Below are 19685 nucleotides of genomic sequence, written 5' to 3'. Positions count from 1 at the left end.
GGGAGCCTGAACAATCATCCTGAACAGCCTCAGAGTATAGCCCATAGTACCATTCAGCCATGGAGTCCAGTCTACCACCCAACCCAGCAGTGAAGCTTAGCATACGGCTCTACCCAACTGCTGAACAGAGCCTGCAGCCTCATCCAGACACAGAACCCAGCCAGTGACCCCATGCAATCATGGAGCACAGACTGTAGCCCCACTCAGTCAGGGAGTCCAAACAGCAATCATGCCTGACTACAGAACCCAACCATGGCACTCTTCACCTGACCTCAGAGCACGGGCAGTGGCCTTGCCCATAGAGACCACAATGGCAAACCCTGCCTATTTACAGACACTACCAGCTGATCCATCTAGTAGTCCAAGCTAAGAGGAGTGGCTAAGGTCTTTCCTTGCCAACAAACCTATAAAGTCTAGTAGAGGAGACTCTATACTCAAAAGCACATACGCCAATGTAAGGATACAAGGATCACAAAGGATCCGGTAGACATGACACTGTCAAAGGAAACTAATAAAGCTCCAGTAAGTGACCCTAAGGAAATAGAAATCTATGAACTGTCTGACAAAGAATGCAGAATAGTCTTCTTAAGTTGAGTGAACTACAAGAACACACAGACAACTACACAGTATTAGGGAAACAAGGCATGACCCAAATGAGAAGTTCAACAAAGAAGTAAAAAAAACAAACAAACAGAAATTCTAAAGCTGAAGAAGAATACTGAACTGAAGAATTCAATAGAGAGCTTCAATAACATACTCAACAAAACAGGAGAAAATCAATGAATTCAGACAGATCATTTGAAATGACCTAGTTAGGAGGAAAAAAAAAGAATGAAAAATAAAGTCTACCTTTTTTTGATGGCATGGGATCAAAAGAATCAATGTATACATTATGGGAATCCTGGAAGGAGACAATAAAAAGGGACAGAAAGTCTATTTAAAGAAATAGATGAAAACTTTGCAAACATGGGGAGAGAAGTAGGTATCCAGATTCATGAATTCCCAAATAGGTTGAACCGCAAAAAGGCTGTACCAAACTTATTATGTAAGCCTCATGGTAACCACAAAAGAAAAGCTTGTAGCAGGTTCACAAAAGGTTATGATAGAGGAGTCAAAGCATACCTCCATGAAAAGTAATTAAATCACCAAGAGAGACAACAGAAGAAGAAGCAAAGAACAAAGGATCTACAAGAGAAAACATGTAACAAAAGGACAACAGTAAGTTCTTATACCTAACAATAATTGCTTTAAACATAAATGATTAAATTATCCAATCTTGCAAATTTATTTTAAATGTTTATTTATTTTTGAGAGACAGAGCATGAGCGGGGGAGGGGCAGAGAGAGGCGGGAGGGTGGGGGGGGCGGAGACACAGAATCTGAAGTAGGCTTCAGGCTCTAAGCTGTCAGTGCAGAGCCCAACATGGGACTCGAATCCATGAACTGTGAGATCATGAACTGAGCTGAAGTCGGATGCTTAACTGACTGAGCCACCCAGGCACTCCTCCAACCTTGTAAATTTCTTTAATGTTTGGTTTAAATAGAGTTGATTCTAATATCTGCATTGTAAATGTGATATGTTGATTTTGCCTGAAGTTTACTTGTCATATATTGGGCTCTATGCTGGATGACAGGAATATGGTGAACAAAACAGATGTGATCCCTTCATTCATGGAACCAACAATCTACTGAGGGGTGCAGTCCATCAACCATGATTACACCAGTAGTTTTCCAACTGCTACTGAAATAATGGCTCTGCAATAAAAGCAGCAGATGCTGGGGGAGACTGAGTGGCTCAGTTGGTTAAGTGTCCGACTTCAGCTCAGGTCATGATCTCACAGTTTGTGAGGTCAAGCCCTGCATCAGGCTCTGTGCTGATGGCTCAAGGCCTGGAGCCTGCTTCAGATTCTGCCTCCCTCTCCCTCTACCCCTCTTCCACTCACGCTCTGTCTGTCTCTCTCTCAAAAATAAACATTAAAAAAAAAAAAAAAAAAAGCAGAGGATTCACTCTACTGCAAGAGTGCCTGGCCAGGGAAAGCGATCTAGGCTGAAGAATCTGGGATTAGGTGATTTGCAGGTTATAATCACACTAAAACCTTCAGAAAAAAGGAAAAACACATTTTCATATGCTAATGTAGTATGTTCATTTTTTAAAATAAAATTCGTTATTAGCAAACTCACATTGAAGGGATCAGCTAGACAGATGGAAACTTTGGATTCCAAGCAGATTCATGTCTTTCTATCAGCTAGCAATTAGACATGTGAAAGCATATTCTTAAACTATAATGTGTCAAAGATTTGCAATTTTTAAAGGAATACTGTCAGGCTGCGAAACTTACAAAATTATCCAGTTTTTTTTTATTACTGCCTTTGATTTATATGTTCCCAAAAGCAAGGTCTGGAAATATTCCCATTTTAGTTATTGCAGTCACTGGAGAAAATCGAAAACATAACACATTTTTTTACTTTCTTAAAATTATCTTAGAGTCTTTCAAGGGACCAAACTTTATTAATATATTCTCTTCAGAATATTCTGCTTTCTTAGTAGCAACAATGACAATAAAACAAGTATTTTGGGATTCTGGAGATGTCTAGTCAACCCTCCTGAATTTTGAACTGGGAAGCAGAGATAAATGAGCAGTCGTATACTGGCAAGCACAACGCAAGCTGGTGGGCTAAAATGAGCCTCTGGTACTTCCTCTCTCCAATCTAGATCTAGAAGCCACCTATTGACTTCCAGTGCATCACTATAACCCCACTGATCACAAGGAAGGTCCCAACCTGCCTCTGTGCGGCAAACAGCTCTGACCTGGTGAACAGAAGGGGAACCGAATCCAATGAGAGAGGCCTGAGGATAGGCAGATCCTGAAAAGCCAAGTGGAATCTGAGTAAGGGAGCCCTGTGATCCCTGTTTTCACTCTCACAGATAGGTATCTTTCCTCCTCCTCTCCCAGCTTCCTCCCCCTCCTCTTGTAAGAACAGGCCAGTGGAAGAAGAGAGAAAAGACTAAGGAAAGAACTTGGGAAAACGGAAAACATGTGCTCCCTCCAACTAGTATGCAATTTAAAATCACGGTCCAGGAATAGTTTCTATTTGTTACTTTCATTGTTTGTCTCTGTTGTGGCTAACACTAGAAGCAGTGGAACATAAAAGAATCCAAGAACCTCATCTTCTCTTGTCTTCCCACCTCCAACCAACCCATGAAATCTGTCTGGAAAAACTGACATATTAGTATGGAATCTAGACTTCTAGAAACCAATCCTAGAGATGGTTCGTTTTTAAAAATAACAAGGTTTCCGTGTGGTACAGAGTAAAGAGCTTTGTAATCAGAGACCGGCCTCTCCCTCAACACACTCTCCAAAAGTGTATAATCTTTGGTGAGTTACTTAACTTTCTGAAACAGAGTTTCATCTACATATTTGGGGTGAAGGAAGGTTAAACTAATACTAGCTTAAATTTTTTTTAATATCAAATGAGAGAATATATACACAAGCAATATTCAATTAAGTCACTATTTGAACAATTATTTCTTATTGATTACAACTTTTATTTGAATGTAGATAAGAAGTGTAAAGTCACTGACATTACAGAATGTACTTTATTTGGTTTTTCAGAATTTTCAATGAAGTTCCTAGGGAAGAATACTTCTAAAATATATTCCTAAATTCATTCCTTCCTTCCTTCCTTCCTTCCTTCCTTCCTTCCTTCCTTCCTTCCTTCCTTCCTTCCTTCCTTCCTTCAGAAGTAGGCTAGTCCAGAAGTATGCTAGTCCAGAGAGTATGTAGTAAGTATTGTACTTTAAAACTCCCTTGGTAGTGAGATTTTTTTGTACCATTTATTTATGTGAAAAAGATTTTAGTGCTTTATTTACAAAATGCCTAATTAAAACCTGATTCATCATAATTCAGCCTTAACATCAGAATTAGAAATGCATGAAAAATCTATGTACTTGTCATTTAAGACTTACTTAAATTACTCTGAATTGAGGGCTTTTTATAATCAAACACTGATTTATTACACTCCAGACATCTCTGTAAGGGAACCATATATTTTACAAAGTAAAATAAACTCAACTCTGATGTCCTCAAAATATTACTCTATTTAGTAAGCGTTAACATTTCTAGACACACACAGAGAGACAAAAATGGGTGTTTGTTATTATTTTAGAATTAATTTGTTGTGGTTTTTAAATTTTGTAGTTTATTTAACCATATGACTTTACTCCACTGTCAGTTTATTACAATTTCATAAGTAAAGTAATATACTTAATACTTAATTGTTTCTTTCCCCCTTTCTTCCTTTTTTTCCTCCTCCTTCTTTTTTCTTTTTTTTTAAATTTTTTTTAATGTTTATTTATTTTTGAGAGAGACACACAGCACAAGTGGGGGAGGGGCAGACAGAGAGGGAGACACTAGAATCCGAAGCAGGCTCCAGGCTCTGAGCTGTCAGCCCAGAGCCTGATGCCGGGCTCAAACCCACAAGCCAAACCGTGAGATCATGACCTGAGCTGAAGTCGTACGCTCAACCGACTGAGCCACCCAGGTGGCCCTCCTCCTTCTTTTTGAATCTTAGTCTACACATTTTCCTCAAATAAATTTTTGCAACAGCATGTTAACTATTTAAAATAATAGCCAAAAAAGTGGACCTATCGAGATAACATAAGTCAGTACAGGCCTAGGAAGAAAAAAGAGAATGCATTTCTCCATTTTGCCTACATACATACATACATACATACATACATACATACGTACGTACTCTTTGTTATTTTATTTACATAGAAGCCCATGAGTCTATCTATATATGACCATATAGTGAGTCCATCCTCCGAAAGGGAAAAAAATACTAATCTTTCAATTTTAACTGTAGAGTCCAACACACCATTTATTCATCTGTAGTATATTTGTATAGGTTAAATAACATTGCTCCTAGCAAAAAAAAAAAAAGAAGAAGAAGAAGGAATATTAGTGGTACAATATGTAAAATGTGTGCTTGGATATCTTCTAAAGCTGTACTGGTAGGAGAATTCTGCTTTTGCAGGCAATACTTCTATCTCAATTACCAAGATAATTTCACTTCAGCATATGCAGCACCAATTAGTGCATTCCATGTGGTCATATAGCTTTGTAATACCCCTTTTCCCAAGCTCTTCCACCCCCATATCAAAAAGACAAAGATGTTTCCAGATTCTTGTGCATCGCAGCTACACTGGGAGCGCCCAGCAAACAACTAGTCTAAATATTTTGATCCTATGATTTATCTTTTGTCATTGTTATACTTGTAGCATACTTTGGGCAATACTTCTGCCAAATTGTTAGTATTTTTTCCTTATTGGTTGGTTGGTTTCAATCAATGCGTTAAAAAAAAAAACTTGTTAGTGATATTGTCTAACTCTCATATACGATTATGAAAAGATTGCTCAAACATGTTAAAGGATCTAGTATACTGATGTCATCTGCTAAACATGATAAAGAAGTAGCCTGGTATGCTTCCATAACTTAAATAAATTCAATTATACATGTGCAGAGAGCAGAGAGAGAGATCAGCTAATTGTATCCACTGTCCACAGGATGAGCTTACAGCCCCCAGTAAGCATGAAATGGAAGATACGAATCTGCAATTCCCCAGTTATCTCCTTCTCAACTACCTGAGTGTAAGCATCTTGCTGAGGTAACTGTAATCCTCATTTTTTAAACATGCAGTAAATACTTTTATTCTGAGACATTAATGCCAACTGTCGCCTGTTGCTTAACCAAAAAAACAGCTCTATTCTAAGACCGGAGGGAAAACTGTATTGGATTTAATGGATATTTTACTGGAAGTTCATTTGCAAGGGCATTATTTATTTCATTTCATTTTACCTTAAGTACTAACCTTAAAACTAATTCCCATGTGAGATGCTACTATGCTGTAAATTCATCATTAGCGGTCAGAACCATAATTTAGGTTTTTTTTCTTCATCAGTAGTTTTTGTTTGTTTGTTTGTTTTGTCTTTTTTATGGAATGCTTCACGAATTTGTGTGTCATCCTTGCACAGAGGCTGTGCCAATCTCTGTATGCTTCCAATTTTAGTATATGTACTGGCGAAGCAATCACTCAATAGTCTTTTGATACAGACCAGGAGAAAATTATAGTGTGCGAAAAAGAACCTCATTATTATCACTAAAGTGCCAATATTTTGGTTGTCATTTTATAAACAAAGAAGTTGAAGGCATTTACTAAATCAAGACCAAGCTCCAGTGCAAATCTAGAATTCACTGGGACATGAATCAAGGACACCATGGATTTACATTTAGCGAAAGAGCTAAAAATGAGTGAGTGCTAATAGATGCTATAACTATAGAAATTGAGTTTTAAGTTAATAAAAGCAATGTTATCTGATTGGACAAAGAAAATGGGCATCCTGTTTTTTTCTTTTCTTTCTTTTTTTTCTCTCTTGCATTTTGTTATTGTAGTTAATGATGACCAAATAATATACTGGAATGTAAATATAAAAGTGTAGTTTGCAGGGCACCTGGGTAGCTCAGCTGGTTAAAGCCTCCTACTCTTGGTTTCCGCTCAGATCATGACCTCAGGGTTTCCTGAGTTCCTGCCCACATCAGGCTCTGTGCTGGCAACACAGAGTTTGCTTGGGATTGTCTCTCTCCCTGTCTGCCCCTCCCCGACTCACACTGTCTGTCTCTCTCAAATAAATAAAAATAAATAAATAAACTTTAAAAGTGCAGTTTGCATGCCACAAATTGATAAAAACTTTTCACTATACTTATTATCATGTATTGTTGAACAAAACTTACCATTTAAATATACTAATTAGTTAATGCACAGTGAAGAGGGACTAAATGAAAGATGTAATGACAACAGCCATAGTAGTAAACATGATTGAATACTTTATATGTGATCCTCATGGTGATAAGTTCTTTTCTTAAATTATGTAATTTAATCCTCAGAGCATGTGTATGTAGTGGATATTATTATTCTTAGCCATCCTTTGCCAATGAGAAAGTCAAGATATAGAGAACTTTGATAATTTTTCCAAGAATCACAAGTAGGTAGCATTAGAGCCACTTTTGAATCTCTCTAATTCCAAAGCCCATTTAATAACTACAGTGCCATTTTGACACACACATGAATATTGTAAATGGACCTAAAAAATTTAATGATGGATTCTCATAAATTAGAAATGAATAGGCTTCATTAAAAATTCTGGTAAGTCATTACTGTGTCATATATACTTTTTTCATTCTTTTTAAAAAATTTTTAAAGATTTATTTTGAGAGAGAGAGAGAGAGAGAGGGAGAGAGAGGGAAGGAGGGAGAGAGCATGAGTGGAGTAGGGGTAGACAGAGAGGGAGAGAGAATTCCAAGCAGATTTCGTGCTGCACAGCACAAAGACCGATGTGGGGCTCAAACCCATGAACCGTGAAATCATGACCTGAGCCAAAATCAAGAGTTGGACACTTAACTGACTGAGCCACCCAGGTGCCCCTCATTCTTTCATTCTTAAATAGTCTCAAATCCCTTCTGCCCTGCTATGTTAGAAGTTAATGTGGCCATTGTTTCTGTCACTATCTTTTATTGTTGTTATTGTCAAGATGGTGAGTGTCATTCTCCTCTGCCTCAAAATGAGACACCAGGCTTGCATGGCAAAAATGCAGAGGCAGAGCCAGGAGGTGCTGAGAGTGGTGGTGGCAGCCACCCTTTATTTTGACTGTCGGTGGTCGTTTACTTGCTCCCAGAATAATGCAGCTGCAATTGTGAACGTGACCACCATCCTGCTGCTTACCTCTTCCTCACCATCAAAAGAGTTGTCTATTCTCCCAGCCTCCCCCACTTTACCAGTTTCTCATGTGTGTCATTCTGTTTTCTCTTCTGACCTACCACGTATTGAAACTCCTTTGCCAAGGTTATAAATCATCATTTTGTTGCTAAACCAAACTAATCTTTTAAATTCTTTTCTTAGTTGACTGAACTCTGTCATTAGCCACACCTGACCATTTCCTCCCTCTTGAGTATAGTCAAGTTTGTTTCCCAGTGCTTTAATTTCCTACCACCTGCCTGGCTATTTTTCTCAGTTTTCCCATGTTTATCTTACAAAAGTGTGACTTACATCACTGCAGTAGACATTTTCACCCCTTCAATCTGGCCACAGGGGTTAAATTAGAGATATCCACATGACCTAAATCAGGTCAAATAGAGCCCAAGAGATTCTTTGCTAGGACTTATGTTGAAGCCATCAAGGAATAATTATGTTCTGTCTGCTGAGGTTGCTGGGCAATGAAAATGATATAAGCACAGGGTTGCTGGGGGTCATAAAAATGAGGCTATCACTGTGGAAAGCACATAAACATGGAATCCTGATTAATTCATTTAAGTCTCTGGATCTGGATGCAGATGGGTCTGAAACCTTAAATATACATCTGGATTTTTCCGTAATGTGAGCCAATACATTTCCTTGATTGCTTGAGTGAGGTTTTATATCATTCACAAATGAAAGAGTTTTTGATGATAAAATACTCCCCTTTCACCTATTCACCCACCCCCATTGAGTAAATGTAACTTTTTATTAGAAATCTCACTTTAAGTATTTGCCTGACACCAAACACTCAACACTCCCAAATCTATCCACCCAGTTTTCTAACCGGAATCTGGGGCATGATCTTTGACTCTTTCCTCTCCCTTAGCTTACCTCCTCATCCAAATAAATCATTCAGTCCTATTAATTTACTCCTAAATTTTTCCTTATTCCATCTACTTCTCCCCATTGGATAGTGGACACCACTATCTCTTAGATTACTTTAATCATTTCCTAGGTGATTTGCTTACCTCCAGTCCATCCTTTGCCTTATAGTCAGGGTGATGTGTGTCCAAGGTGCAAATCTGACTATAGTAATCTGTTTAAGATTTTGTATGTCTCTCCTTTTCCCACAGAGTAATTAAGACCCCAAACTCCTTACCATGGCTGCCATCATGATCTGGCCCTTGCTTACCTCTCCAGCCTCAGTCCCTGTTATTTCCTCAACCCTCACAGTTTCTCACATGGAACATCCTTCAAATGGGCCATGCACTCTTTGTTTTAGAATACTCTGCTTTAGATACTCTTCTCCCCTGCAGTGGCTGGTAGAATTCTATGCACCCAAAGGAACCCTTCTCTCAGGTCTTCAGGGCTCTAAGATCACTTCCAAGTCTGAGTTAAATGCCTTTATTGGTGTCCTGCTAGCTTCTAAACTGTATTTACCCACTGTAATTGCCGTTTACATTATCATTGGCAATTTATATCACTCAACCTGAAAGAACCTCTTGAGAGCAAAGATCTCTTGTAGCAGTCTGCTCCATAACTACTTGTGTAAATGAATGAATAGGCAGTGATTGAACCATCAGTCATATACTGATTGAATACAATGGACATTGAATCGACATAGATTGAGTTTTCTGCTTATATAACTATATAAGCCTCTCTCCAATATATTCTAAGTAGATCAGTCTCAAATAAAAGTAAAAATACATATATTTGCAATTTTCTGATAGAGGAATTTCAGATATTATTTGAAACTTTCACTTCCTAAACTAATTTGATTGATATTATACACTTAAAATTAGGCAAACGGTTTATATCAGGGAAAATGAGGGCATGCCCTTAACTTTCCGAATCCATTTTCTTGTCAAAATTTGGACCTTTCGACCCCAGGTTACATATTCATGTTTAAGCTTAAAATAATAAAATTACAAAAGAGACAGGTTGATAGTTCATGAAGGAAGTTCTGCTACTCTGTGATAGCTGAGTGCTTTACACAAAACATCAGAGATGACAAGCCCCGTGCCTCAAGCAAGAGATCCCTGAGGACAGGAGGACAAATAGTCAGAGAAATAAAGGATGCTGGAGTGAACCAGCATTCACACTTCCTGCCCTTCCTGACCTCTCCTCACCACGCACGCCCGCGCTCACGCACACACCTGATCCTCACCCATGATTTGTTGGTTACCAAGTATGATTTCAGATTGCAGCGATTTGGGTTTCTTGACCACCTAAGAAACAACTGTTTAAATCTTAAAAGCTTATCAAGGAAATTTTCTATTTCCTATACCTAATTTCCTATTAAGGAAAATAAAGAACCAAACATAAGAAACAAATTCAATGAATGGTTTAGCAAACTGCAGAAATTCCCAACAGGCTTTCCTGAATTTACTTTCAATTAAAAATTTCTTTCGAATGTCTATTTATTTTGAGAGAGAGAGACAGAGAGAGAATGAGCAGGAGAGGGGCAGAGAGAGACAGAGACACAGAATCTGAAGCAGTCTCCAGGTTCCAGCTGTCAGCACAGAGCCCGACATGGGGCTTGAACCCACGAACCATGAGATCATGACCTGAGCTAAAGTCAGACGCTTAACTGACTGAGCCACCCAGTCAGTTGAATTTACTTTTTCTTTTCTCCAATCCTCAGTTCATCACAAAGAAGTCAGAGAAATATTTCAAGAATTGAAAACTCAGATTCTGCTTCAAACTCTTCAACATCTTCCCATTACTTTTGGGATAAAGCCCCTGATCCACAATATACCTCTTTGTCATGTACAACCCGACTTCTACCTACCATTCAGTCTGCAGCAGGTTTGTTTTTCTTTATCAACACATACTGGCCATAGATGACCTTTCACTTCCTTGAGGGCATCATGCTCTATTCTGTCCCAAGGCCTTGACACATACTGTTCCTCTGCCTAAAACACTTTGACACCCACCCTTCTATTTACTTATCCATTAGTTCTCAGTTCAAATCTCACTTTCTCAAAGAAGTCTTCTCTGAGTTATGAGTGGATTAAGTCACTATTACCCTAGCCACTTCCTTCCAGTGACCATGACCTTTCTTGGAAGTGCTTATCAATTGCCACACTGAATTATAAACTCCACAAAGTCAAAGACTATATCTGGTCATTTTCTTTGCAGCTTTGGTACCTATCACAGTACCTAATAACTGCTGGTGGTTTATTGAATGAATTGAATTGAATTGAATTGAATTGAATTGAATTGAATTGAAATGAATTGAATTGAATGAATAACTGCTGGTGGTGTTTGTTGAATGAATCAGTGTATAATTTAGGAGAAAAGGACTACACATGTATATAATTCAATATCAGCTAAGACCACTCAGTAAAGCTTTGTTGTCAATTGCTTTGGCAGTAAGTAACCAGCTCTAATTATGGCTAATTTCTTAAGCTATGCTCCATAGCATTTTGTTGTCTCATGGCTCACTAAAAATGTTGCTTAAAGTTTAATGTGAATATGGACATCTTTAATTGACTTTTTTTGTCTATGTTATTAAATATCCTTCTGGGGTGCCTGGGTGGCTCAGTCAGTTGAGCATCCAACTCTTGATCTTGGCTCAGATCATGATCCCAGGGTCGTGGGATCGAGTCCTGCATTGGGCTCCATGCTGAGCATGGACCCTGCTTGAGATTCTCTCTCTCTCTCTCTCTCTCTCTCTCCCTCTCCCTCTCCCTCTCCCTCTCCCTCTCCCTCTCCCTCTCCCTCTTCCTCTCCTCCACTCTGCCCCTCTCCTCCACTCATGCTCTCTCTCTCTAAAATAAAATAAATAAAAATAAATAAATATCCTTCTGCTACCAAAATTCATGCACTGACAACTTGGAGACCATGTCAGTTACTAATCCTGGATGCTGAAAACCTTCTATAATTGTGGTGATGTAGCCCATCTCAGCAGGATACCAGCCCTCTTATATTTTATTGGCATTTTATAACCACAATTTGAAACCTTCCTACAGATTCTCTGCCTTATCATTCTCTGCAATATCTCTAGTACCTGATAGCACATGGCCTCAAATAAAAGAGTCAATGCTCACTTGAAAACCAGCCTCACCAGCGTAGTCTAGATAGAATCTTACCTCCACAGGTGAGTCAAGATAGTAGTCCTTAATCAGTTACCTTTTGCCCACTACACACTCTCTTCTCTTCCAAGGAAGGAGTCCAGTTTCTTAAGAAGTTGCAGATCTGGTTGGTTTAATCCGCAATTTCCAGCCTGGTTCTTACACATTCAATTTTTAAAAACCTGTTACATACTTTAAAAAGTGAAAGGTTTATAAGGAAAATCAGTTTTATTACTTCCCATAGCCTAGATATTTGTTTTATCTAATATTTTTTTCTCCAAATTTATCTTCCAAATTCTCCTTTAAATTTCTTATTTCTGCCCCTTTATCTTTTTAATTTTCAAGGCTAGCTTTGTTCTCTGAATCTCACTGCCTCTTATTCTGACATAATGCAATTTCATTTCTTTATAAATTTTACAGAAAGTTTTCTCCTATTTCTTTCATCATCTCTGTTTCAATGATTTTATTGTTTATTTTTATCTCTGCTTTCATATCAGAGGATTTCCTCTCGTGTTTGGTGATTGTTGTTCTCCCATTCATCTTAAAAGAGAGCGAAAAGCAGATTGCATATTTCTCCACTTCTGGATTTCACTGTAGTGTCATCTGGCTGACTTGTTTCTTTGGAGAACCATTTTGAAGACTATCAATATCTGAAAATTCCTTTTCTCAAGTTGGTCAGTTTTCTAGAGAGGAATCCTACACTGTCCTGTCGTATAAAAGATGTGTTACTAACTATGCATTTATAATTAAAGGAGCCAAGAGGGCCCACTATTGATATGCAGACTTTTACTTTGCTTTTCTATATTTATAATGATATATTTGTCTTCATCTGTAATGGTGTCCCCCATTTTCAACTTTTCTAGAAAATAAACTCTAATCCTCTGCTGGGGCATAGAGTCTTTCCTGCCTGAGCATAGCATGGGAGTGGATCTGGGATTTGAGCTACTATTTATATGGCTTTTTGAACAATCTTCTCATTTTCAGACTCTCTTGTGCCCTACCCCAATTCAGTGTAACTGGTGTTTCCAACTTCCAAGCTTTGCTGGATTTACACATTGTGACTAGTTTGCCTCAGAGACTTTCACCTTTCTTTCTTTTTTTTTTTTTTTTTTTTTTAAACGTTTATTTATTTTTGAGACAGAGAGAGGCAGAGCATGAACAGGGGAGGGGCAGAGAGAGAGGGAGACACAGAATCCGAAACAGGCTCCAGGCTCTGAGCTGTCAGCACAGAGCCCGACGCGGGACTTGAACTCACGGACCGTGAGATCATGACCTGAGCCGAAGTCGGACGCTTAACCGACCGAGCCACCCAGGCGCCCCTTTCACCTTTCTGAATAAGCTTTAGCTTTTTCTGGTCTATTAAATTAGTCATAACTTATTCATTTCACTTTCAGTTTCTAAGAGTTATTACCTTTTCCTGTGTACATTGTCCTTGTTGACTTGTACCATTTTTTTAAGATTTTTTTAAGTTTATTTATTTATTTTTGAGAGAGAGAGAGAAAGAGTGAGAGAGAGAGAGAGACACCGAGAGCACAGTGGGGGAGGGGCAGAGAGAGAGAGAGAGAGAGAGAGAGAGAGAGAGAGAGAATCTGAAGCAGGCTCCAGGCTCTGAGCTGTCAGCACAGACCCCGACACGGGGCTCTAACCCACAAACCATGAGATCATGACATGAGCCAAAGTCGGATGCCTAACTGGCACCCAGGTGCCCCAAGATTTCATTTCTTAAGTAATCTCTCCACCCAATGTGGGGCTCAAACTTACAATCCTGAGATCAAGAGTTGCATGAGCCAGCCAGGCACCCCTGTACCAGTTTTGAAATCCATTTATGGTCAGTTTAGTATGGTTTTAGGAAAAAATAATAGAGATGGTGTTTAAACTAGTGATTTCCAAGGGTTAGGATGGTGAGGAGGAAGATGATGAGTGTTTTACCCCATAAAGGGGTAATACATGTGAGATCTTTGTGTGATAAAACAGTTCTGTATTTTGATTGCAGTGATAGTTAAATGAATACAATATGTGACTACAAGAAACAAACAAAACACCATACACACATTGTATCAATGTCAATGATTTTGATATTGTACTACAGTTATATGAAATATAACCATTATGGGAGTGTCTGGGTAGCTCAGTTGGTTAGGTGCCAGACTTCAGCTCAGGTCACGATCTTGCAGTTCGTGAGTTTGAGCCCCACGTCAGGCTCTGTGCTGACAGCTCAGAGCCTGGAAGCTGCTTCCGATTTTGTGTCTCCCTCTCTCTCTGACCCTCCCCGGCTCACACTCTGTTTCTCTCAAAAATGAATAAACATTTAAAAATATATTTTTATAAATACAACCATTATGGAAAGCTGGGTTGAAGGGTACATGCATTCTCTATGTTTGTAACTTCTTGTGAATTTATAATTTCAAAATAAAATGTTAAAAATGTATATAGTAGCTAGAAAAGGGATTGTGTGAAGACATAATGAAATAATACTGGTCACTAGTTAATAATTACTAAGGCAGAGTGATGGATATGAGGGGCTTATTATACTCTTCTGTCTGATTTTGTATATATTTGGAATTCTTTATAATAACAAAAAGTTTTAAAAAATCAGGGAGTATGTCATATTTACTTCTGTATCCCCAGTGTCCAGCATAATGCTAGATGGTTAAAAATATTTGCTGAATAATAAACTTTAGTAAAGGTAAGAAATATGAGTTCTTGTATATAAAATATGAAAAAAATATCAAAGACTCATGCGATAACTTCAAGCAACCTAATCTACATGCATTTTGAATCCCTAGAGGGTAGGAGACAGAAGAAAGGATAGAAAAATATTTGAAAAACTAATGGCCCAAATTTTCTAAATTTGATGAAAACTATTAACCCACAATTCAAAGAAATTCAACAAACCACAAACACAAAAAACATAAAGAAAACTACACCAAAGTGCATAGAAATCAATGAGAGTGATGAAATCTTAAAAGCAGACAAAAAAAATTATATACAGAGAAACAAAAATAAGACTGATAGCATTGTCAGAAACAATGCAAGCTATTGGATGGGAAATAGATCAAATGAATTGAATTATAACTTGCAAAGTTTAGCAAAAATAACATAATCCAGCAGTATAGAGAGAAAAAATAGAACATGACCAAGTGGAATTTATCTGAGCAATGCAATGTTGGTTCAGACATTTGAAAACTCTTCAGTGAAAGTCACCTACTAACAGACTATAAAGAAAAAAATGACATAATTATCTGTATAGATACAGAAAAAGCATTTGACAAAATTTAATATCATTTCCTGATTGAAAACTCTCAGTAAACCAGGAATAGAATAGAAATTTGTCAATATGACAAAGGACAGCTACAGGAAACCTACAGCTAACATGATAGCTTAATATTAAACAGTGAATATTTTCCCCCTGAGTTTGGAAAGAGCTAAATATGTTCCCTCTTTCCACTTCTTTTGTACATTGTACTAGAAGATGTAGCCAAGGGAATAAGGCAAAAACCAAATAAAACAAACAAATAAAAACATATAAATAGGAATGGAAGAATAAAACTATCCTAATTGTTGAAGGCATGTTTGATTACATAGAATATCCTAAGTATTCTACAAAAAGCCACAAAACTTTACAAATGGATTTAACAAGATTGCAAATTCAAAGTCATACAAAATCAATTGTATTTCTATATACTAGCAAGGCATAACTAGAAGATGACATTTAAAAGACCAGTTAAAATAGCATAAAATATGAAATACTTAGAAACACACTTAACAAAATGTGTTCAAATCCTATAAAGTAGAAAAGATTGCAAAATTAACTAAAGAAGATCTAAATAAATGAGATATTCAATTTTCTGGAAGGATTACTAGTATGAAGACTTCAAATTTTCCCCAATATGATGTATAGAATTGATGTAATTTCAATCAAAAATCCATCAGGGTTTTTTTTGGTAGAACTTGACAAGGCAATTTTTTCCTATTTTTTAAAAAGTTTATTTATTTTTGAGAGAGGGAGAGAGAGAGCATGCGCACAAATGGGAGAGGGGCAGAGAGAGAGGGAGACACAAAATCTGAAGTAGTCTTCAGGCTACGAACTTTAGCCCAGAACTTGATGCAAGGCTCAAACCACGAGAAGCGAGATCATAACCTGAGCCAAAGCCGGGCACTTAATTGACTGAGCTGTGCAGAAGCCCTGACAAGGTAATTGTTAGATCTGTATGGAAATACTAGGTACCTAGACTAGCCAACATGATTCTTGATGAAAATAGGATTTTTGATGAAAAACAAAATTAAAACACTTATAATACCTGATTTTATGGCTTACCATAAAGTTTTAGTAATCAAGACAGTGTGATACTGGCATTAGGATCAACATATAAGACAAAAGAGCCCGAGTAATTTAATAGTCAAAGAACAACCTTCTCAACAAATAATGCTAGAATAATTGGATATTTCTATGCAAATGATAGGAGCTTTGGTCCTTACTTTATTTCATATACACAAATTATCTGAAAGAATTGTAAGAATTAAATGTAGGAATTGAAACTATAAAAATTCTGGAAGAAAAGGAGAAAATCTTTGTGATCTTAGGTTAGGCAAAGATTTTTTTAGATATGCCACAAAATGGATGAACCATGGAAGAAAAACATGGCTAAATTCGACTTCATTAAAATTAAAACTTTTTCTTTTCAAAAGACACTGTTAAGAAAATGAAAAGGGTAGGAGAAAATACCACTGCACATCCACTGGAATAGCTGAATTTTAAAATGCTAACAATACCAAATGTTGGCAAGGATATGGAACAAATGTCCAAGCATTGGTGGAGAAAATGTGAAATGGTACAGTTACTTTGGAAAAGGCAATCTTACCCCTATATATTTATTTAACAGAATGTAAACATAAGTGTACATTAATAGTAGGATTAAAATTAAATGAAAGTTGGAAACAATTCAAATGCCCAACAAACAATGAATGGATAAATTAACTGTGATATAGGTACACTTTGAAAAAACTATTAAGCAATAAATAGAAACAATATACTGATAATGCAATCATGTGGATGAATCTTAAAAGCACCGTACTCAATGAAAGGAGCCAGACATAAGCAGTACATGATGTATGTTTCCAGCTATTTGAAATTCTATAAAAAAAATTAAACTACATTAGAGCAGTGGTGTACATGGGCTGGAGGCTGGGAGATACACTGCAAAGAGGCATGAAGAAACAACTTTTTTAAGTGATGGGAATATTCTATACCATGATGGTCATGGTTGTTACATGACTATGCAGTTTTAAAATTCATCCAATTGTGCACCAAATATTGATTAATTTTATTGCATTTAAATTCCATACATTAAATATATAATAATATATTTAATATATAAATAATATATTATCTATTACATATGTAATTAAAGCATAAATATATATGTAATTAAAGTATAATAAATATATGTATATATAATACATATGCACACACCTACATAACTTATGTTTATACATCTGGCAGCAGTATATAGAGTAGATGGGACTAGAAAAAAAGGCTGAAGGTAGAGAAGTCATTTATTAGGTCATTGTAGAAGTCAGAGAAATCCTGGTAATCCTTAAGAAAGGCAGTTGTAGAAGGAATGAGAGTAACGAACATGAAACAGATGTTGGAAATATTTCAGAATTAGGACCATTCCACAGAATTCCCTAGCCCCTCCCTGTTCTTTCTCTTCTCCCCTTCTGGTATAAATAAGAAATTCCTCTCTTTCGGTCACTTATGGTGGTGGCAATTGCAGTTGCAAGGATGGACAAGGAAGAAGGAGTTTGCGTATCCACAAGCTCTGTAGCCTTTGTCAGTTGGAAGTAGTGGAGGATTAAGGTTGGGCAAAATCACCCATAAGCTTTGTTTGCTCTATGTCCACTTCCTCAGTTCTGTGCCCCAGAAAATCAAGCCTCTAGACATGATTCTGATTCAACCTCACCTCCTAATAACCCCAAGTTCCCTCTCTAAAACTTGAGTCGAGAACCATTAATATATACTCTAATAAGAAATGCCCAGGAGGGATGGTAAGATCAGTTTTTAGAGATGTTGAGTTTGCAGAGAATTCCAGTTGGCACATCTGGCAGGAAATTGAGAAAGAAGATACGGAGTTCAGGAATTTGTTAGGGTTTATGAGATGAAACGAACTCTTCAGTGTGGGGATATTTTAGGTCATAGTAGTTGAAGAAATTAAGGGGAGCAAAACCGTAGAGCTCAGAATTGAATTCAATAAATTATCTACAATCAAAGGACAAGAGGAGAAAGAAGAGTCAGCTTAGGAAAGTAAGTAATAACGGGAGACATAGGGGAGATCCAGGACAGATCCATCAAGTATTTAGTCAAGGAGTGGAACTAAAGAGTGAGCCAGAGGGGATTATAGTTACTTGTACTTACATGACTTACCTGAAACAAATTCCTTTAACCACCTCTCTTCTGTACTAAAGATAGAGGTGAAAGACCTTCGAAGGTTTTTCAGGACCACATATATTATCTCAGTAGAGTTGGCTGTGTAGTGGAGAAGAATTACGGTATTTTAAAAAGAGATTTAAACTGAGATATTTTAAATATTTAAAGATAAGTCTCATGCATGTAATTAATTTGCCAGAACATGACTGATCACTTTGCTTTCAAAGACAGAAAGAGTAAAACCCTGTCAGTTACATTTTCAGATGTCTCAATTTGAACTTCATTTTAATTGTAAAATGCTGTTATGTCATTCCTAAGCCAGTTTATGAAGAATTACTTTGACATACTTATATAATGGCTTCTATCAATCATCTTTTACAATTGTTCAATCCTAAACTTAACTTACGATACATTCAGCTAAGTTGATTTAAATAAAAGCCATGCTATCAAAAGTAAGGAACCTCTAGAAATCTTTTTAATCACGCATACGTATGTAGATTCCAAATGGTTCCAATCATAATTCTTAGTCAAACAAATCAGCCTGAACGATCTGCACACCAATATTGAAAGCAGTAATAATTCCGTTCTGTTCCAGAAAAGTTTAACATCTATACAATTTCAAGCAACATATTTGGTAGAAAGAAAAAAAGGAAGGGGGCACCTGGGTAGCTCAGTTGGTTAAGGTCCTACTTCGGCTCAGGTCATGGTCTCACAGTCTGTGGGTGTGAGACCCGCGTCCAGCTCTATGATGACAGCGCAGAGCCTGGAGCCTGCTTCAGATTCTGTGTCTCCCTTTCTCTCTGCCTCTCCCCTACTTGCCCTCTGTCTCTCAAAAAACAAATAAACATTCAAAAAAATATTTAAAAGAAAATAAAAAGGAAGAAAGATGGAGAGAAAGAGGCAGAGAGACAGAGACAGAGAGAGGAAGAAAAAACAGTCTTGCTTCAAGTAGCTCAGAAACTAGTGAGAGAGAAGCAAATAACTCCTCACCAGCTTCATCACTTGAAAGTCACTTAAATGTTTTTATGCTTATTTAGTTTTGAGAATTTCAAACAAAAGTTTATAGTTTTAAGTCTTTTATTACCTCTGACTTAAGATGGGAAATACTGAAAGAAACAACAACAAAAATAAATGTATTAGTAAGGTTAACAAAAATAAATAAGTGTAGAGGAAATGTCAATAATCAAACTTTCAAATACCGTTTTTTTAATAAGTTGAGATCATTCATACTTCTGAACTTATTTAAGCTTGAAACTGTTCTAAAACTTTCAAGATAGCCTATTTTTCTTGAAAGATTTTTCCATACCAGTTTGTATAAGTTATGCTGAAGAATTAAAATCTTAGTGGCCTGACACATGAAAGTTTATTTCTTGCTAATACTACAAGTGCAAC

General features: G+C 37.1%; 1 non-coding gene across 1 annotated transcript; it reads right to left on the bottom strand.

Annotated features, from left to right (window-relative positions):
- Positions 1 to 5988: 5988 nt before the first annotated feature.
- On the bottom strand, positions 5989 to 6092 carry LOC131484163 (U6 spliceosomal RNA). The gene has a single exon (XR_009248072.1). It is a non-coding gene; the product is annotated as a U6 spliceosomal RNA (small nuclear RNA).
- Between the last annotated feature and the right edge of the window lie 13593 nt (positions 6093 to 19685).

This window comes from Neofelis nebulosa, chromosome 8, assembly GCF_028018385.1.
Source record: "Neofelis nebulosa isolate mNeoNeb1 chromosome 8, mNeoNeb1.pri, whole genome shotgun sequence".
In the NCBI taxonomy this organism is placed as follows: domain Eukaryota; kingdom Metazoa; phylum Chordata; class Mammalia; order Carnivora; family Felidae; genus Neofelis; species Neofelis nebulosa.
The sequence above is the reverse complement of the archived record's forward strand: the minus strand, read 5'-3'. Positions and strand labels throughout refer to the sequence as shown.